The sequence below is a fragment of the Triticum urartu genome, chromosome 3A (assembly GCF_056163025.1).
Source record: "Triticum urartu cultivar PI428250 chromosome 3A, HENAU_Tu73, whole genome shotgun sequence".
In the NCBI taxonomy this organism is placed as follows: Eukaryota; Viridiplantae; Streptophyta; class Magnoliopsida; order Poales; family Poaceae; genus Triticum; species Triticum urartu.
The window spans coordinates 452,013,007-452,030,894 of NC_141875.1; positions in this window are offsets into that span (position 1 = coordinate 452,013,007).

Here is a 17,888-nt window from a genome sequence, read left to right on the forward strand (position 1 = left end):
TCTCTTCTTTGGAGTTATCTTGGGTTATATTTCACCTAAAGCTTTCCCAAGGATTGTTGCTAATTATGGTGCTTATAAATGACCCAAGTTCTTCATTTATCCTCCCGGTGAATTAAGTTTCTTGTCTTCTTGTTCATATCAATCCAATCTATTGTTTTCGTCAGTGGCAGAATTTCACCTCAAGATTTTGAGATGTTTTCCATAAGCCCACAACGAGCGTACTCTTTTCGTTGTTGGTTTTCCAACAACTCTGTTTAACCTTTTCTTCGTAAGCATGCTCTTTTAATTTTATTTGCGAGAGTTGTCATTCATCTTCTCCATTCTTTTTCTTTCCAACCATCTAGTTTTCCATTCATTCATTCCGGAGGCATGGTGACGTTTCTCTTTTCGTCCCATCATCTCATTTCGCCAAGATCATGTTCTTTCCTTTTGCTTATCCATTCAATCGGAGTGTCGTGCCCTCTTTTCAAGTTCTTCCCATTCTGTCAAGTTTTTGCCTCCCTTCTCAACCGGAGTGCTGTCTGAAATCTTTCTTACCCATTGTGCCATTCTTTCAATAGTTCCGGAGGCAGTGTGTTGTTGATTTCATCAAGTACCATCCAATCTTCCCAAGTTCATGTTCAATTCCTTCCATTTCCAACCGGAGTGTTGTTGTAATTGATCCATATCGTTCCTTGTACATCTCGTTTCTACCGGAGTGCTTGCGTGTACTTCTTGTCCATTGCAACCCTTTTCTTATGTCTTTCAACCTACAAGGTCCCCGTAATGTTCCTTGTTCCTATTTTCTAACGGAGTGTTTTCACCTTTGTTCATCATCGTCATTTTTCTTTCTTTCAATGTGTTCAACCTCTCAAGGTTCTTTGGTTTCACTCATTTGTCAAAGAAGAAACTTAGTTGTACCTCTTATCTTCCTCTTTCGTTTCTTTCCGGTGCCATCATAGATCTCGGGACGAGATCCTCTTGTAGTGGAGGAGAGTTGTAACGCCCCAAGACCGATGCTCCAATTGCCTTCCATATATTTTGTGATCACCGTGTGTTTCTTTTTGCTTGCTCTATTTTTTTGCATTGCATCATGCCATCATGTCGTTTAATTTTTTTAAAACTCAACTAAATAAATTGCATGGATCTTTGGTCCATTTAAATCAAGGGAATTCACTTGTGATTTCTCTTTATAACATATTAAAGCCTCTCAATACTATTAGGGAGCTATAATAAAATTATTCCATTTATTTGGAATTAACCATAACACACTTGCAAAATATCCCATGCCTTTCTTATCTCAATTCTTGGTCTCCAAACTTTGCCCATAAATTCTTTCTTCACTTTTCGGAGCTCCATAAAAAATCTCAATATTTTGGCCACTCTTAAACCTTGTCCTAGTTCAAACCATTTGAATTAAATTCAAATGAGTGTGAATTCAACTTCTCACGTGTGCCCACTTCTATTTTTCCGGGATCAAGCTCATTTTTGTGAGTCCAGGAAAATTACCCGCATGTCCAAATTCTTTAAGTAATCCTCTGTTTTTTCTTCTTCTCTCTAATTCCTTTCTGCTTAGTAAGTAAATGAGAGAGAGAGGAGAGAGCCCAGCAGGCCGGCCTCTAAGGCCCATCCCTAGGCCCAGCTGTGCCCCTGCCTAATCCCTAGGCCATCTGCACCTGGGCCACCCAACCTCCCGCACCAGGCCCACCTAACCTTAACCCTAGCCCGATCACTCATCTCTCCCTCGCAGCCTCTTTCTCCCAGTCCCAGCGCCGCCACCACGCTCGATCCCCACCTCTCTCGCTCGCAGCTCCCTCGATCCCCTCCTTCTTCCTTGCATCGCCTGGGGGAGAAGCGAGGCCCCGCGCCCGCAGCCGTCGTCCTCCCTGGTCCATAGCACCGCCACCTCTTTCCCTCTCCCCCTCGTCCTTCCTACCTTGCCCTCCTTCTCCAACCCGGTCACCTCGAGCTCCCGACCAGCACGCCTACGATGCCTCCCCACCGTCCTCCGCGACCCGGACGACCGGCCAGAGCCGCCCATCTCCCTGCGCTTGTCTCCCTCTCCTCCCTCGCAGGCTCCCTTCGTCGCCTTGCCTCGTCGCCGGCCCTTGCTCCGCCTCGTCACGCCTCTCTGCCCATCGCCCGAGCCTCCCGGCCGCAGCTCCCTCGCCCCGCTCGATCTGGACGCTGGATCCCGAGCGCCTCAACCCGCTGCCTGCGTGCCGGAGCAGCAACAGTAGCCCCATGCGCTGCCCGGGCCTCCCCTCCATCCTCCTCACTACTGAACCGGTCTCCTCTCCTTCCTCCTCGCGTGTGCGTGCAACAAGCATCACCAGCAGCACGCCATGCGCCCGCGCGTCGGTTGACGGACCTCGGCAAGCAGGACCCGCCACCGGTGACCTGAAGGACGAGTAGGGCGCTCCGCCACCATCTCCAGCAGCGCCTTCGGGGTTTTTCACCAAGTCCCCGCTCCAATGTACACACATGCAATATTGATGACCTTTAAGTACCTATGACCGAAGACCAAGTACCCTTTGGATGTGCCAAGTACAATGACTTCGCCTCTTGCTCGACAAGTACCGCACCGAACGCCAAGTACCAGGACGTTGAGGACCCGCCAAGTTCATGTACGTACGTGTACGACTCGGCAAGCAGGACCCGCCACCGGTGACCTGAAGGACGAGTAGGGCGCTCCGCCACCATCTCCAGCAGCGCCTTCGGGGTTTTTCACCAAGTCCCCGCTCCAATGTACACACATGCAATATTGATGACCTTTAAGTACCTATGACCGAAGACCAAGTACCCTTTGGATGTGCCAAGTACAATGACTTTGCCTCTTGCTCGACAAGTACCGCACCGAACGCCAAGTACCAGGACGTTGAGGACCCGCCAAGTTCATCTACGTACGTGTACGACTACACATCCGGAGTGTGTTGAGTACCTTTACGGAAGACCCGAACGTCTACGAACCGTGTACGATGACCGTTGCCAAAGACTGTCGAGTGAACGTCTACCCATGCCGTGTTTTTTTGACCAAGTTCGATGACGACCTTCGAAGAACTCGGATTCAGCAAGTTCCACTACCGTCGCATTCGAAAACCTCAGATGCGTCAAGCACCTCTTTAAAACGAACGTGTACCACTACCGGCGAGGACCAATAGTACCACTACTTCTACTACCATCGCGGAATGACTACTTCCTCTACTTCCCTCGACGAACTCGAACTGTCCCGTTTGCACGCTTTGAAAGTATAACCCGAGACGACGCCCGTGAACGTATGTTGTGTGATGTATGAGATGAACCCCGTGTTTGCACCATGCCCGATTTGATCCTTGCATGTTCCTCGTTTCCTTGCCACCGTCATGTGGGACACCCGGCAGTCAGGAGCACCCCACCATCTTGCTCAACACGCTCCCGTCATTTTTCCTTTTGCACCGGTATCTCCATGAGCTATCGGAACCGATATGTTGCCGTGACATCATTTTCGGATTTGTTGTCGTGGCACCCCTTTCGATTCTGCCACGATGACAAATGCCTCTTAACCTGCTCATGTCAACATTTTCATAAAATTTCATAAACTTGAACATGTCATTCGCATCATGATAATAACATTTAAAATCTTTAAAATTGTTGTTGCTTTAAATTGCTAAATGCATATGGGGATTTATCGAAATTGTTGTTTTTTTGTTCCGGCCTCATTTAAATTGCTTAGATAGTATAATTTTATTATGCTTCACCTCTTGCCATGCTAACCAATATTTAATATTGTTGAGTACTTAAACGGGAGAGAACTAAATAAGTCACGTGGCGTTTCATCAATATGCAACTCGTTGCATATTGAGCTCCACTTAATTTGTAGTATTGTTCGTGCTCTTTGCCATGCCATACCTCATTAAACCGGACATGCATCATGCTATGTTTATGTGATGGTTGTTTACTATGTTGCTTGCTTCTCTCGTTAGCTTCGGTGTTGTTTCGGAGTTGTGAGGATTCGTTCAACTATGTCCGTTTGTCTTCTTCATGGACTCGTTCTTCTTCCTTGCGAGATCTCAGGCAAGATGACCATACCCTCAAAATCACTTCTATCTTTGCTTGCTAGTTGTTCGCTCTATTGCTATGTCGCACTACCTACCACTTGCTATATCATGCCTCCCATATTGCCATGTCAAGCCTCCAACCCACCTTTCCTAGCAAACCGTTGTTTGGCTATGTTACCGCTTTTGCTCAGCCCCTCTTATAGCGTTGCTAGTTGCAGGTGAAGATGAAGTTTGTTCCATGTTGGAACATGGATATGTTGGGATATCACAATAGCTCTTATTTAATTAATGTATCTATATACTTGGTAAAGGGTGGAAGGCTCGACCTTATGCCTGGTGTTTTGTTCCACTCTTGCCGCCCTAGTTTCCGTCATACCAGTGTTATGTTCCTTGATTTTGCGTTCCTTACGCGGTTGGGGGAGTGGGACCCCCTTGACAGTTCGCTTTGAATAAAACTCCTCCAGCAAGGCCCAACCTTGGTTTTACCATTTGCCACCTAAGCCTTTTCCCACAGGTTTCCGGAGCCCGAGGGTCATCTTTATTTTAAACCCCCGGGCTAATGCTCCTCTGAGTGTTGGTCCAACCTGTCAGCAGCCGGTGGCCACCAGGGGCAACTCTGGGTTGGCCTACCGGAATCTTGGACAATCCGGTGTGCCCTGAGAATGAGATATGTGCAGCTCCTATCGGGATTTGTCGGCACATTCGGGCGGCTTTGCTGGTCTTGTTTTACCATTGTCGAATTGTCATGTAACCGAGATTCCGAGTCTGATCGGGTCTTCCTGGGAGAAGGAATATCCTTCATTGACCGTGAGAGCTTGTGATGGGCTAAGTTGGGACACCCCTGCAGGGTTTTGAACTTTCGAAAGCCGTGCCCACGGTTATGGGCAGATGGAAATTTGTTAATATCCGGTTGTAGAAAACTTGACACTTAACTTAATTAAAATACATCAACCGCGTGTGTAGCCGTGATGGTCTCTTTCCGGCGGAGTCCGGGAAGTGAACACGGTTCTTGTGTTATGGTTGAACGTAAGTAGTCTCAGGATCACTTCTTGATCACTTCTAGTTCACGACCGTTGTGTTGCTTCTCTTCTCGCTCTTATTTGCGTATGTTAGCCACCATATATGCTTAGTGCTGCAGCTCCACCTCACTCCCTTTTCCTACCCATAAGCTTAAATAGTCATGATCTCGCGGGTGTGAGATTGCTGAGTCCTCGTGCCTCACAGATACTTCCAAACAGTTGCATGTGCCGATGATACCAATGCAGGTGACGCAACCCAGCTCAAGTGGGAGCTCGATGAAGATCTTGATTGTTGTTTTGTTTTGTTTCCTGTTGATCAGTAGTGGAACCCAGTTGGGGCGATCGGGGATCTAGCATTTGGGGTTTTCTTCTTTTATTTTGGTTCCATAGTCGGGCCTTGATTGTATTCTGGATGATGTATATTTAACTTGTATTGTGTGAAGTGGCGATTCTAAGCCAACTTGAGGGAGTCCTGGATTAGGGGGTATCTGGACAGCCGGACTATATCCTTTGGCCGGACTGTTGGACTATGAAGATACAAGATTGAAGACTTCGTCCCGTGTCTGGATGGGACTCTCCTTGGCGTGGAAGGCACGTTTGGCAGTACGAATATGTAGATTTTCTTCCTTGTAACCGACTCTGTGTAACCCTAGCCCCCTCCGGTGTCTATATAAACCGGAGGGTTTTAGTCCGTAGGACAACATACAATCATACCATAGGCTAGCTTCTAGGGTTTAGCCTCTCTGATCTCATGGTAGATCAACTCTTGTACTACTCATATCATCGAGAACAATCAAGCAGGACATAGGGTTTTACCTCCATCGAGAGGGCCCGAACCTGGGTAAACATCGTGTCCCCTACCTCGTGTTACCATCTGCCTAGACGCACAGTTCGGGACCCCCTACCCGAGATCCGCCGGTTTTGACACTGACATTGGTGCTTTCATTGAGAGTTCCTCTGTGTCGTCATCATTAGGCTTGATGGCTCCTTCAATCATCGATAGCGATGCAGTCCAGAGTGAGACTTTTCTCCCTGGACAGATCTTTGTATTCAGCGGCTTCACACTGCGGGCCAACTCGCTTGGCCATCTGTAGCAGATCGAGAGTTACGCCCCTGGCCACCAGGTCAGGTTTGGAAGCTTAAACTACACGGCCGATGTCCGCGGAGACTTGATCTTCGACGGATTCGAGCCCTTGCCGAGTGCGCCACACGGTCACGATGAGCATGATTTAGCTCTACCGTCAGACAGTGTTCAGGAGATCGCACCGGCACCCACTCCGACCCTCAATTCGGAGACAATTGCGCCATCCATGGATGGGTGGATAGACCCCGCCACAAAGGCCGCATCCTCAGCGGCGATCGAGCCGAGTATCAACCTTACCCTTCATGGGAGCCGTGACGCCGAACCGCCAGATTCTTCCCCGGCCACGGACTCCGAACCGCCTACGCCCGTGCCTATCGAATCCGACTGGGCGCGATCATGGAGTTCACCTCCGCGGATATCTTTCAGCACTCTCCCTTTGGCGACATACTGAACTCATTAAGGTCTCTCTCCTTGTCAGGAGAGTCCTGGCCGAACTATGTCCGGCAGGATTGGGATGCGGATGACGAAGAAATTCGCCGCCCACCCACCACCCACTTAGTAGCCACTGTCGACAATTTGACTGACATGCTCGACTTCAACCCCGAAGACATCAACGTCATGGACGACGATGCAGGAGACGAACAAGAACCACTGCCCACAGGGCACTGGAGAGCCACCTCATCATATGATATATATATATGGTGGACACACCCAAAGAAGGCAATGGCGACAGGACAGCGGAGGATGACCCCTCCAAGAAGCAACCCAAGCGCCGACGTCAGCGGCGCCAATCTAAGTCTCGCCAAAGCAAAAGCGGTGATACCGGCACAGGAGATAATAGCACTCCGGACAGTGCCGAAGATAACGACAATCCCCTCCAGCAAGATTTAGAGCAGGAGGACAGAGAAGCCAGCCCTCCCGAGAGAGCGGCAAATGGAGAGGCGGAGGATGATAATTGCATGCCTCCCTTCGAAGACGAGACAAGCCTCGACGATGACGAATTTGTCGTGCCTGAGGATCCCGTCGAGCAAGAGCGCTTCAAGTGCCGGCTTATAGCCACGGCAAATAGCCTTAAGAAAAAGCAACAACAGCTTCAAGCTAATCAAGATTTGCTAGCTGACAGATGGACTGAAGTCCTTGCGGCCGAGGAATATGAACTCGAACGCCCCTCCAGGAGTTACCCAAAGCGCAGGTTGCTACCCCGACTGGAGGAGGAAGCATTAAAACCTACATCTCCAGCGTATGATGCGGCCGATCGGCCACGTCGTGGCCACGACAAAGAGGCATCCCAGCCAAAAGCTCAGCCCGCACCCCGATGCCACTCAAATAAAAATGTCAAGGCATGGGGAAACACGCTAGACCTGCGAGACGTATTGGAGGACAAAGAAAAACATGCAAGATCGATCTACGGATCACGAGGGCGCACCACTACATGAGACGATAACCGTCACGCCGGATACAGTAAAAGTAAATCCGGCCGGGCCGAACACAGCGGACAAGACTCATTTGAGCTGCGTCATGATATAGCCCAGTACAGAGGCGACACACACCCCCTATGCTTCACAGACGAAGTAATGGATCACCAAATCCCAGAGGGTTTCAAACTCGTAAATATCGAATCATACGACGGCACAACAGATCCCGTGGTATGGACCGAGGACTTCCTTGTGCACATCCACATGGCCCGCGGTGACGATCTACATGCCATCAAATACCTCCCACTCAAACTCAAAGGACCAACTCGGCATTGGCTCAACAGCCTGCCAGCAGAATCCATTGGCTGTTGGGAAGATCCGGAAGCCGCATTCCTTGACAACTTTCAGGGCACTTATGTGCGACCACCAGATGCCGATGACTTGAGCCACATAATTCAGCAGCCAGAGGAATCAGCCAGGCAATTCTGGACACGGTTCCTAACAAAGAAAAATCAAATCGTCGACTGTCCGGATGCAGAGGCCCTAGCAGCTTTTAAGCACAACATCCGTGACGAGTGGCTCGCCTGGCACCTTGGACAGGAAAAGCCGAAATCTATGGCAGCCCTCACGACACTCATGACCCGCTTTTGCGCGGGAGAGGACAGCTGGCTGGCTCGAAGCAATAACATATCAAAGAACCATGGTACTTCGGATACCAAGGATAGCAATGGCAGGTCACGTCGCAACAAACACAAGCGCCGCATCAACAACGACAATACCGAGGATACGACAGTCAATGCTGGATTCAGAGGCTCTAAACTCGGTCAGCAGAAAAAGCCATTCAAAATAAGCACTCCGGGCCCGTCCAGTTTGGACCGTATACTCGATCGCTCGTGCCAAATACACGACACCCCCGACAAGCCAGCCAACCACACCAACAGGGAATGTTGGGTGTTCAAGCAGGCCGGCAAGTTAAATGCTGAAAACAAAGATAAGGGGTTACATAGCGATGACGAGGAGGAGCCCCAGCCGCCGAACACCGGAGGACAGAAGAGGTCCCCCCCACAAGTGCGATGGTGAACATGATATACGCAACCCACATCCCGAAGAGGGAGCAGAAGCGTGTGCTAAGGGACGTATATGCGTTGGAGCCAGTCGCCCCAAAGTTCAACCCATGGTCCTCCTGTCTGATCACCTTCGATCGCACGGACCACCCCACTACTATCCTTCATGGCAGATTCGCCGCACTGGTCCTAGACCCAATCATCGAGGGATTTCACCTCACTCGAGTCCTGATGGACGGCGGCAGCAGCCTGAACATGCTTTATCAGGACACAATGCGCAAAATGGGTATAGACCCCTCAAGGATCAAACCCACAAAACGACCTTCAAAGGCGTCATGCCAGGTGTAGAGGCCCATTGCACATGCTCAGTCACAGTGGAAGTGGTCTTCGGATCCCCGGATAACTTCCGAAGCGAGGAGTTAATCTTTGATATAGTCCCGTTCCACAGTGGCTATCATGCACTGCTCGGGCGAACCGCATTTGCGAGATTCAATGCGGTACCGCATTATGCATACCTCAAGCTCAAGATGCCAGGACCTAGGGGGGTCATCACAGTCAATGGAAACACAGAGCGCTCTCTCCGCACGGAGGAGCACACTGCGGCCCTCGCAGCAGAAGCACAAAGCAGCCTCTTAAGGCAATCCACCAGTTCGGCGATTAAACACCCAGACACCTTCAAGCGCGCCCGGAGTAATCGGCAACAAGACCGCCTGGCATGTTCTGAGCTCGCATAGCAATGCGGCCCCACCCCAGTCCCAGCCAAACGGCGAAATCCGTGCCACGCGTACATAATTACACATTGAAAATACCATGGGCATAGGTGGGGAGGGGGGCACGACTACGGCACGCCCCAAGACGCGGCTCAACCGCACTAGGGGCTTCCCGCTTTGTTATTTTTCTCTCTTTCAGGACTTTATTCTCTAGAAACCCCGTCCGGCAATACGATTGCTGGACACATGATGCAACAACCAAGGAGGCAGAAAGCTCGTCGCACCATGGAACTCCCAGGTGGTCTCTGATAACGAGTAAAATACCTGCTTTAAATACCATTCCTCAGCTTGCCCTTGGAGGGGACATGTCAAATAGTCCTACTTTTTGCTTATCGCACTACTTGTATCATTCTGCTTCGACGCACCTTTTTGAATAAACAATGCATAGCACTAGACTATTACCGCATTCTCTATTCTTTTTTATATATATGTTCATTCATGGCATTCAGCACCCGTACACTCTGGTACGGCCAATACGCCAGGGGCTTAAGCGTACCCCATAATACGGCATGAGAAGTCCGAACACTTTCGATAGTGCGGCACCCTGAACTTATAGCATTATATGCATCAGCTCCGAATCATGTCTTGTGTCAACAGTTGGGTTTGCCCGACTCCCATGTTTTGGTACCTTACGTTCCGCTATATCGGCTAAGGTAGCACTGGGAGAACTACTGCAATTGTGCCCCGGTTCATCTGGGCAAGCACCTCAGTAGAGAAAGCTAAAACTGACTGTCATGATAAAGCGAGAGCTGGTCGCTGTTCGATAGGTCTCGAGTCCCTAAATACTTATGTCGCTTAGAGCAAGGAGTCGGCTTTTTCCGGCTTAAGGCGTGTATAGCGCCCCGAATTCGGCCTTACGAATACTAGGGGCTTCGCCAAAATTTAAAATCGTAGACTTCTATGGCTAAGTGAGAGTGATAAAGCATTATAGTCCGATTGCCTTGTTCGTTGTGCTGAGCACCTCCCTCGACGGACCCAACAATGGGAAAAAGAGTGCTCAGATTTGTCCCAAACACCCCAGCACTCGTGGCATGGGGGCAGAAGCCGACGACTGGCCATCTCTCAGATTTAATAAACAGCCGCAGAGAAGGTAATATTTTAAATTCAAACAAGCATTGCATAGTGCATATGAACAAGTTTTCATAATACAGGATCACACGAGAAAGTTCATTCAAAAATTACATCCTTCGCACACTCGTCCGCCACAAGACGGGCACCCTTCAGGACACCCTCATAATACATTTCGGGGTGGCGATGCTCCTTGCCCCGCGGCGGCCCCTCCTTCACCAGCTTCTCGGCATCCATCTTGGCCCAGTGCACCTTCGCACGAGCAAAAGCCCGGCGTGCACCTTCGATGCAGATGGACCGCTTTATGACTTCCAGCCATGGGCAGGCATCCACAAGCCGCCTCACCAGGACGAAGTAGCTATTGGGAAGGGAGTCGCCAGGCCACATCCGGACTATAAGGCCCCTCATGGCCTGTTCGGCCGCCTTGTGCAGCTCGACCAGTTGGTTCAGCTGGTCGCTCACAGGCATCGGGTGTTCAGTCCCAGTATACTGAGACTAGAACAACTTCTCCGTCGAGCTTCCCTCCTCACCTGGTAATACTTCGTGACATCCGACACGCTGCGGGGAAAATCTGCGAATGCTCCTGGAGAGCTCCGGACTCGGGTAAGTAACAAGTAATTTACTTTCACATGCTTGCTTTGCATATTGAATGCCTTACCCGCTGCTATCTTCCTCATCGCCTCAATTTCCTGGAGGGCCTTTTGGGCTTCAGCCTTGGCATGCTTTGTGCTCTCGAGGGTCGCGGCAAGCTCAGACTCTCGCGTCTTCGAGTCAAGCTCCAAAGTCTCGTGCTTCTTCACGAGAGCTTGGAGCTCTTACTGCACCTCGCCCACCCGTGCCTCTTGTTTCTCCCGCTCGGTGCTCTCCTCAGCCGCTTTGTTTTTGGCCTCGGACAGCGCTCGCTTCAGGTTCGCCACTTCGGTCGTGGCCCCTGGCACATCCATGATGATCCTATCATTTTGCAACCGCATCTTTTTTTATATATAGACAAGGTATTACTTACCTTTGTTCTCCTCGAGCTGCCTCTTGGCAAGGCCGAGCTCTTTCTCGGACCGCTTGAGGTTCTTCTTCAGTACGACGACCTCCGCAGTCAGTGCGGCAGAGGTCAACAGCGAAGCCTGCATACGCATACAGACATACTTATATTAGACTCCTGCAGATATTATTTGATCCTCTATTCGGCTTTTCTTTGTGAACACTAAACAGAGCATCTGGGGCTACTGTCTATGCGGTAATATTTTCCTATATTTTAAACACTTACCTCAAAGCCTGTTAGAAGGCTGGCACAGGCTTCAGTCAGTCCGCTCTTGGCGGACTGAACCTTCTTGATCACCGCACTCATAATAGTGCGGTGCTCTTCGTCGATGGAAGCGCCGCGAAGCGCTCCCAGCAGGTTGTCCGGTGCCTCTGAATGGACAGAGGTCACCGGCACGGGCGGCTTGCCCCTCTTGGAAGGGGGCCGCCTGCCGGAGTCCGGAACCACTGGAGGTTCTGGCGCGGTGTTCGGCTGAGGGCCGAACTTGGAGCCCTTGGGAGTCTTGCTCCCTTAGCTCCTGGAGTCCGGAAGGTCGCCTTGAGGCGCCTCTAGGACTATCTCCCCCCCGGCTCGGTGCCCCTTGAGACAATACCTCGACATTGTCCGTAGGGCAAGGAGAGGAGGCTGTTGGAATTGTATCACTATTCATATCCGACGAGTCCAAGGAACCGTCCGACGAGGATACGTCGATACGGGCTAGGGGCGGACTGCATAATCATATTCGATGTTAGGAGAAGAAGTGCAACAAAAGTATGCTATGAGTTACTCTGGCATCCGAATACTTACGACTTCGCCAGGGGCTTGGCCCTGAGTAGCCACTCGTCTTCGCCGTCGGCGGAGGTGGTGGAACAGTCCGGGAGGAGAGTCCTTCCCTTCTTGGACCTTCGGCCTCCCCGGTTGGGGCGGCCTTCCTTTTCTTGTCTCCCCCGGCTGGAGGGGGAGAATCTTCATCTTCCTCCTCCTCGTTTTCACGGTAGGAGTGCGTCTCGGAGTTATCAGACGATGTGTCCGATACCACCTGGCGCCGGGAACTCTTTCGGGTTCCCGTGGCCTTCTTCTTGGTCTTCTCCGGCACCCCATAAGGAGCCGGAGCCCGCATCTCCGCCAGGAGAGCGTCTGCAGGGTCTTCGGGCAGAGGGGCCGGATAGTTAATCTGCTCCGATGTCTCCACCCAGTCCTATCAAAGGCATGGGGGCTCAGACCCCGCACATTGTTAAGCTATGGGAAATAAATACCCTACCAGATGTACAGAACTTGCCGGATTCACAGGGCACTTCGCGCTTAGCCCACGGTCCTCGGTTAGGGTGGGGGGACCTCAGCGCCCTTGAACAGCACCTTCCAGACGTCCTGATGCATCGTGTCGAAGAGCTCGCATAGAGTCTGGTACTGGGCCGGGTCGAACTCCCATAAGTTGAAAGACCGTTGTTGACATGGGAGGATCCGGCGGAAGAGCATGACCTGGACTATGTTGACAAGCTTGAGTTTCTTGCTTATCATGTTCCGGATACACTTCTGGAGTCCGTCCAGCTCCACCGATGAGCCCCAGGACAGGCCCTTCTCCTTCCAGGGAGTAAGCCGAATGGGGATTCCGGATCGAAACTCGGGGGCCGCCACCCAGTTGGTGTCGCGCGGCTCGGTGATGTAGAACCACCCCGATTGCCACCCCTTTATTGTCTCCACGAAGGAGCCCTCGAGCCATGTAACGTTGGGCATTTTGCCCACCATGGCTCCGCCGCATTCCGCTTGTTGGCCGCCTACTACCTTCGGCTTGACATTGAAGGTCTTCAGCCACAGGCCGAAGTGGGGCCGGATGCGGAGGAAAGCCTCGCACACGATGATGAACGCCGAGATGTTGAGGATGAAATTCGGGTCCAGATCATGGAAGTCCAGCCCATAATAGAACATAAGGCCGCGGACGAATGGATGGAGGGGAAACCCCAGTCCGCGGACGAAGTGGGGGAGGAAAACCACCCTTTCGTAAGGTTCCGGGGTAGGGACGATCTGCCCCGCGGCTGGCAGCCGGTGCACGATATCCGCGGCTAAGTATCCGGCCCCATGTAGTTTTTTGATGTGTCCCTCCGTGACGGAGGAGACCATCCACTTGCCTCCCGCTCCAGACATGTTTGGAGAGAGTTGAGGAGAAGGATGTGGACTTGGGCGCTGGAGCTCGAGTGCGCGAGAATGGATGAGCAAAGAGGAAGAAGGCGTGGGTAGAAAAAGGTGAACTCTTATCCCTTTATAAGGGTGGACTAAACTATGCGCCCCCACTAGCCTGGTAAAACTCGCTTATCCCCCAAGCGCCGTAATTGATGGCGCGATTGGGTTACCCATGTCTGTATTGATGGGAATCCCGTAATAAGGGGACACGATCTCTGCTTCGACAAGACGTGCCAAGGAAACCGTCTCGCGAAACACGTTGAGATAGGTTATGAAAAACAATTCGAATAAAGACCTAGCTGTGGTGTGATGTCACGTTATGGGGTATGTCAGCAGATTAGATTTGTGGAAATATTATTCTCTCTACGGTGGTATGTGGAACTTGTTTTGCAGAGCCGGATACGATCCTCGTGTTCAAAATCTTCTATGAAGTATTCGGAGGAGGAACCCGCCTTGCAATGCCGAAGACAATCTGCACGCCGGTCTCATCGTCATTGAAGCCTGGTTCCGGGGCTACTGAGGGAGTCCTGGATTAGGGGGTATCCGGACAGCCGGACTATATCCTTTGGCCGGACTGTTGGACTATGAAGATACAAGATTGAAGACTTCGTCCCGTGTTCGGATGGGACTCTCCTTGGCGTGGAAGGCACGTTTGGCAGTACGGGTATGTAGATTTCCTTCCTTGTAACTGACTCTGTGTAAACCTAGCCCCCTCCGTGTCTATATAAACTGGAGGGTTTTAGTCTGTAGGACAACATACAATCATACCATAGGCTAGCTTCTAGGGTTTAGCCTCTCTGATCTCGTAGTATATCAACTCTTGTGCTACTCATATCATCAAGAACAATCAAGCAGGACGTAGGGTTTTACCTCCATCAAGAGGGCCCGAACCTGGGTAAACATCGTGTCCCCTGCCTCCTGTTACCATCCGCCTAAACGCACAGTTCGAGACCCCCTACCCGAGATCCGCTGGTTTTGACACCGACACAACTCTTTATCCCTTCCTCATTCAGTACATGGGATGTGTAAAGATTACCCCTCTTGCGACATGCCTACTATGCGGTTATGCCTCTTAAGTCGTGCTCTGACACGTGGGAGATATAGCCGCATCGTGGGTGTTACATGTTGAGTCCATGGATTATACGCACTCTCACCCTTCCAACATTGCTAGCCTCTTCGGTACTGTGCATTGCCCTTTCTCACCTTGAGAGTTGGTGCAAACTTCGCCGGTGCATCCAAACCCCGTGATATGATACGCTCTATCACACATAAGCATCCATATATCTTCCTCAAAACAGCCACCATACCTACCTATTATGGCATTCCCATAGCCATTCTGAGATATATTGCCATGCAACTTTCCACCGTTCCATTTATTATGACACACATCATCATTGTCATATTGCTTTGCATGATCATGTAGTTGACATCGTATTTGTGGCAAGGCCACCATGCTTAATTTTTCATACATGTCACTCTTGATTCATCGCAATCCCGGTACACCGCCGGAGGCATTCACATAGAGTCATATTTTGTTCTAAGTATTGAGTTGTAATTCTTGAGTTGTAAAGTAAAAAGAAGTGTGATGATCATCATTATTAGAGCATTGTCCCAGTGAGGAAAGGATGATGGAGACTATGATTCCCCCACAAGTAGGGATGAGACTCCGGACGAAAAAAAGAAAAGAAAAGAGGCCAAACGAAAAAAGAAGGCCCAAATAAAAAAGAGAAAGATGAGAGAAAAAGAGAGAAGGGACAATGTTACTATCCTTTTTCCACACTTGTGCTTCAAAGTAGCACCATGATCTTCATGATAGAGAGTATCCTATGTTGTCACTTTCATATACTAATGGGAATTTTACATTATAGAACTTGGCTTGTATATTCCAATGATGGGCTTCCTCAAAATGCCCTAGGTCTTCATGAGCAAGCGAGTTGGATGCACACCCACTTAGTTTCTTTGATGCGCTTTCATATATTTATAGATCTAGTGCATCCGTTGCATGGCAATCCCTACTCCTTGCATTGACATCAATCGGTGGGCATCTCCATAGCCCATTGATTAGCCGCGTCAATGTGAGACTTTCTCCCTTTTTGTCTTCTCACACAACCTCAATCATCATATTCTATTCCACCCATAGTGCTATGTCCATGGCTCGCGCTCATATATTGCATAAAAGTTGAAAGAGTTTGAAAAGGCTAAGTATGAAACAATTGCTTGGCTTGTCATTGGGGTTGTGCATGATGAGAGCACTTTGTGTGACAAAAATGAAGCATGGACAAACTATATGACTTTGTAGGGATAAGTTTTCTTTGGCTATGGTATTTTGATAAGACATAATTGCTTGATTAGCATACTTGGAGTATTACTATTTTTATGTCAACAATAAACTTTTATCTTGAATCTTTCGGATCTGAACATTAATGCCACAATAGAGAAAAATACATTGAAGAATATTCTAGAAAGCATTCCACATTAAAAATTCTGTTTTTATCATTTACCTACTCGAGGACGAGCATGAATTAAGCTTGGGGATGCTGATACGTCTCCAACGTATCTATAATTTTTGATTATTCCATGCTATTATATTATCTGTTTTGGATGTTAATGGTCTTTATTTTACACTTTTATGTTATTTTTGGGACTAACCTATTAACCGGAGGCCCAGCCCAAATTGCTGTTTTTTGCCTATTTCAGTGTTTCGCAGAAAAGGGATATCAAACGGAGTCCAAACGGAATGAAACCTTCGGGAGCGTGATTTTTGGAACAAACATGATCAAGAGGACTTGGAGTGGACATCAAGAAACGAACGAGGTGGCCACGAGGCAGGGGGGCGCGCCTACCCCCTAGGCGCGCCCTTCCCCCTCGTGGCTCAACTAACCTACTTCTTCCTCCTATATATATTCACATACCTCGAAAACATCCAGGAGCACCACGAAACCCTATTTCCACCGCCGCAACCTTCTGTACCCAAGAGATCCCATCTTGGGGCCTTTTTCGGAGCTCGGCCAGAGGGGGCATTGATCACGGAGGGCCTCTACATCAACTCCATGGCCCTTCCGATGATGTGTGAGTAGTTTACCTCAGACATTCAGGTCCATAGTTATTATCTAGATGGCTTCTTCTCTCTCTTTGGGTCTCAATACAAAGTTCTCCTCGATTCTCTTGGAGATCTATTTGATGTAACTTCTTTTGCGGTGTGTTTGTCGAGATCCGATGAATTGTGGGTTTATGATCAAGTTTATCTATGAACAATATTTGAATCTTCTCTGAATTCTTTTATGTATGATTGGTTATCTTTCCAAGTCTCTTCGAATTATCAGTTTGGTTTGGCCTACTAGATTGATCTTTCTTGCAATGGGAGAAGTGCTTAGCTTTGGGTTCAATCTTGCGGTGCTCGATCCCAGTAACAGAAAGGGAAACGACACGTATTGTATTGTTGCCATCGAGGATAAAAAGATGGGGTTTATATCATATTGCATGAGTTTATCCCTCTACATCATGTCATCTTGCTTAAAGCGTTACTCTGTTCTTATGAACTTAATACTCTAGATGCATGCTGGATAGCGGTCGATGTGTGGAGTAATAATAGTAGATGCAGGCAGGAGTCGGTCTACTTGTCACGGAAGTGATGCCTATATACATGATCATACCTAGATATTCTCATAACTATACTCAATTATATCAATTGCTCGACAGTAATTTGTTCACCCACTGTAATACTTATGCTATCTTGAGAGAAGCCACTAGTGAAACCTATGGCCCCCGGGTCTATTTTCCATCATACAAGTTTCTAATCTATTTTAGTTTGAAATCTTTACTTTCAATCTATATCATGAAAATACCAAAAATATTTATCTTATTATTATTATTATCTCTATCAGATCTCACTCTTGCAAGTGGCCGTGAAGGGATTGACAACCCCTTTATCGCGTTGGTTGCGAGGTTCTTATTTGTTTGTGTAGGTACGAGGTGACTCGCGCATGGTCTCCTACTGGATTGATACCTTGGTTCTCAAAAACTGAGGGAAATACTTACGCTGCTTTGCCGCATCACCCTTTCCTCTTCAAGCAAAACCAACGCATGCTCAAGAGGTAGCAGTTAACAAGACCACTAGTTTCAAGAAAAGGGCAAAGGGAAAGAAAGAGGAACTTCAAAGAAGAAAGGCAAGAAAGTTTCCACTCCCATGAAGAAGCTCAAAGATAGACCCAAGCCTAGAACTGAGTGCTTCTACTGCAAAGGAAATGGTCACTGGAAGT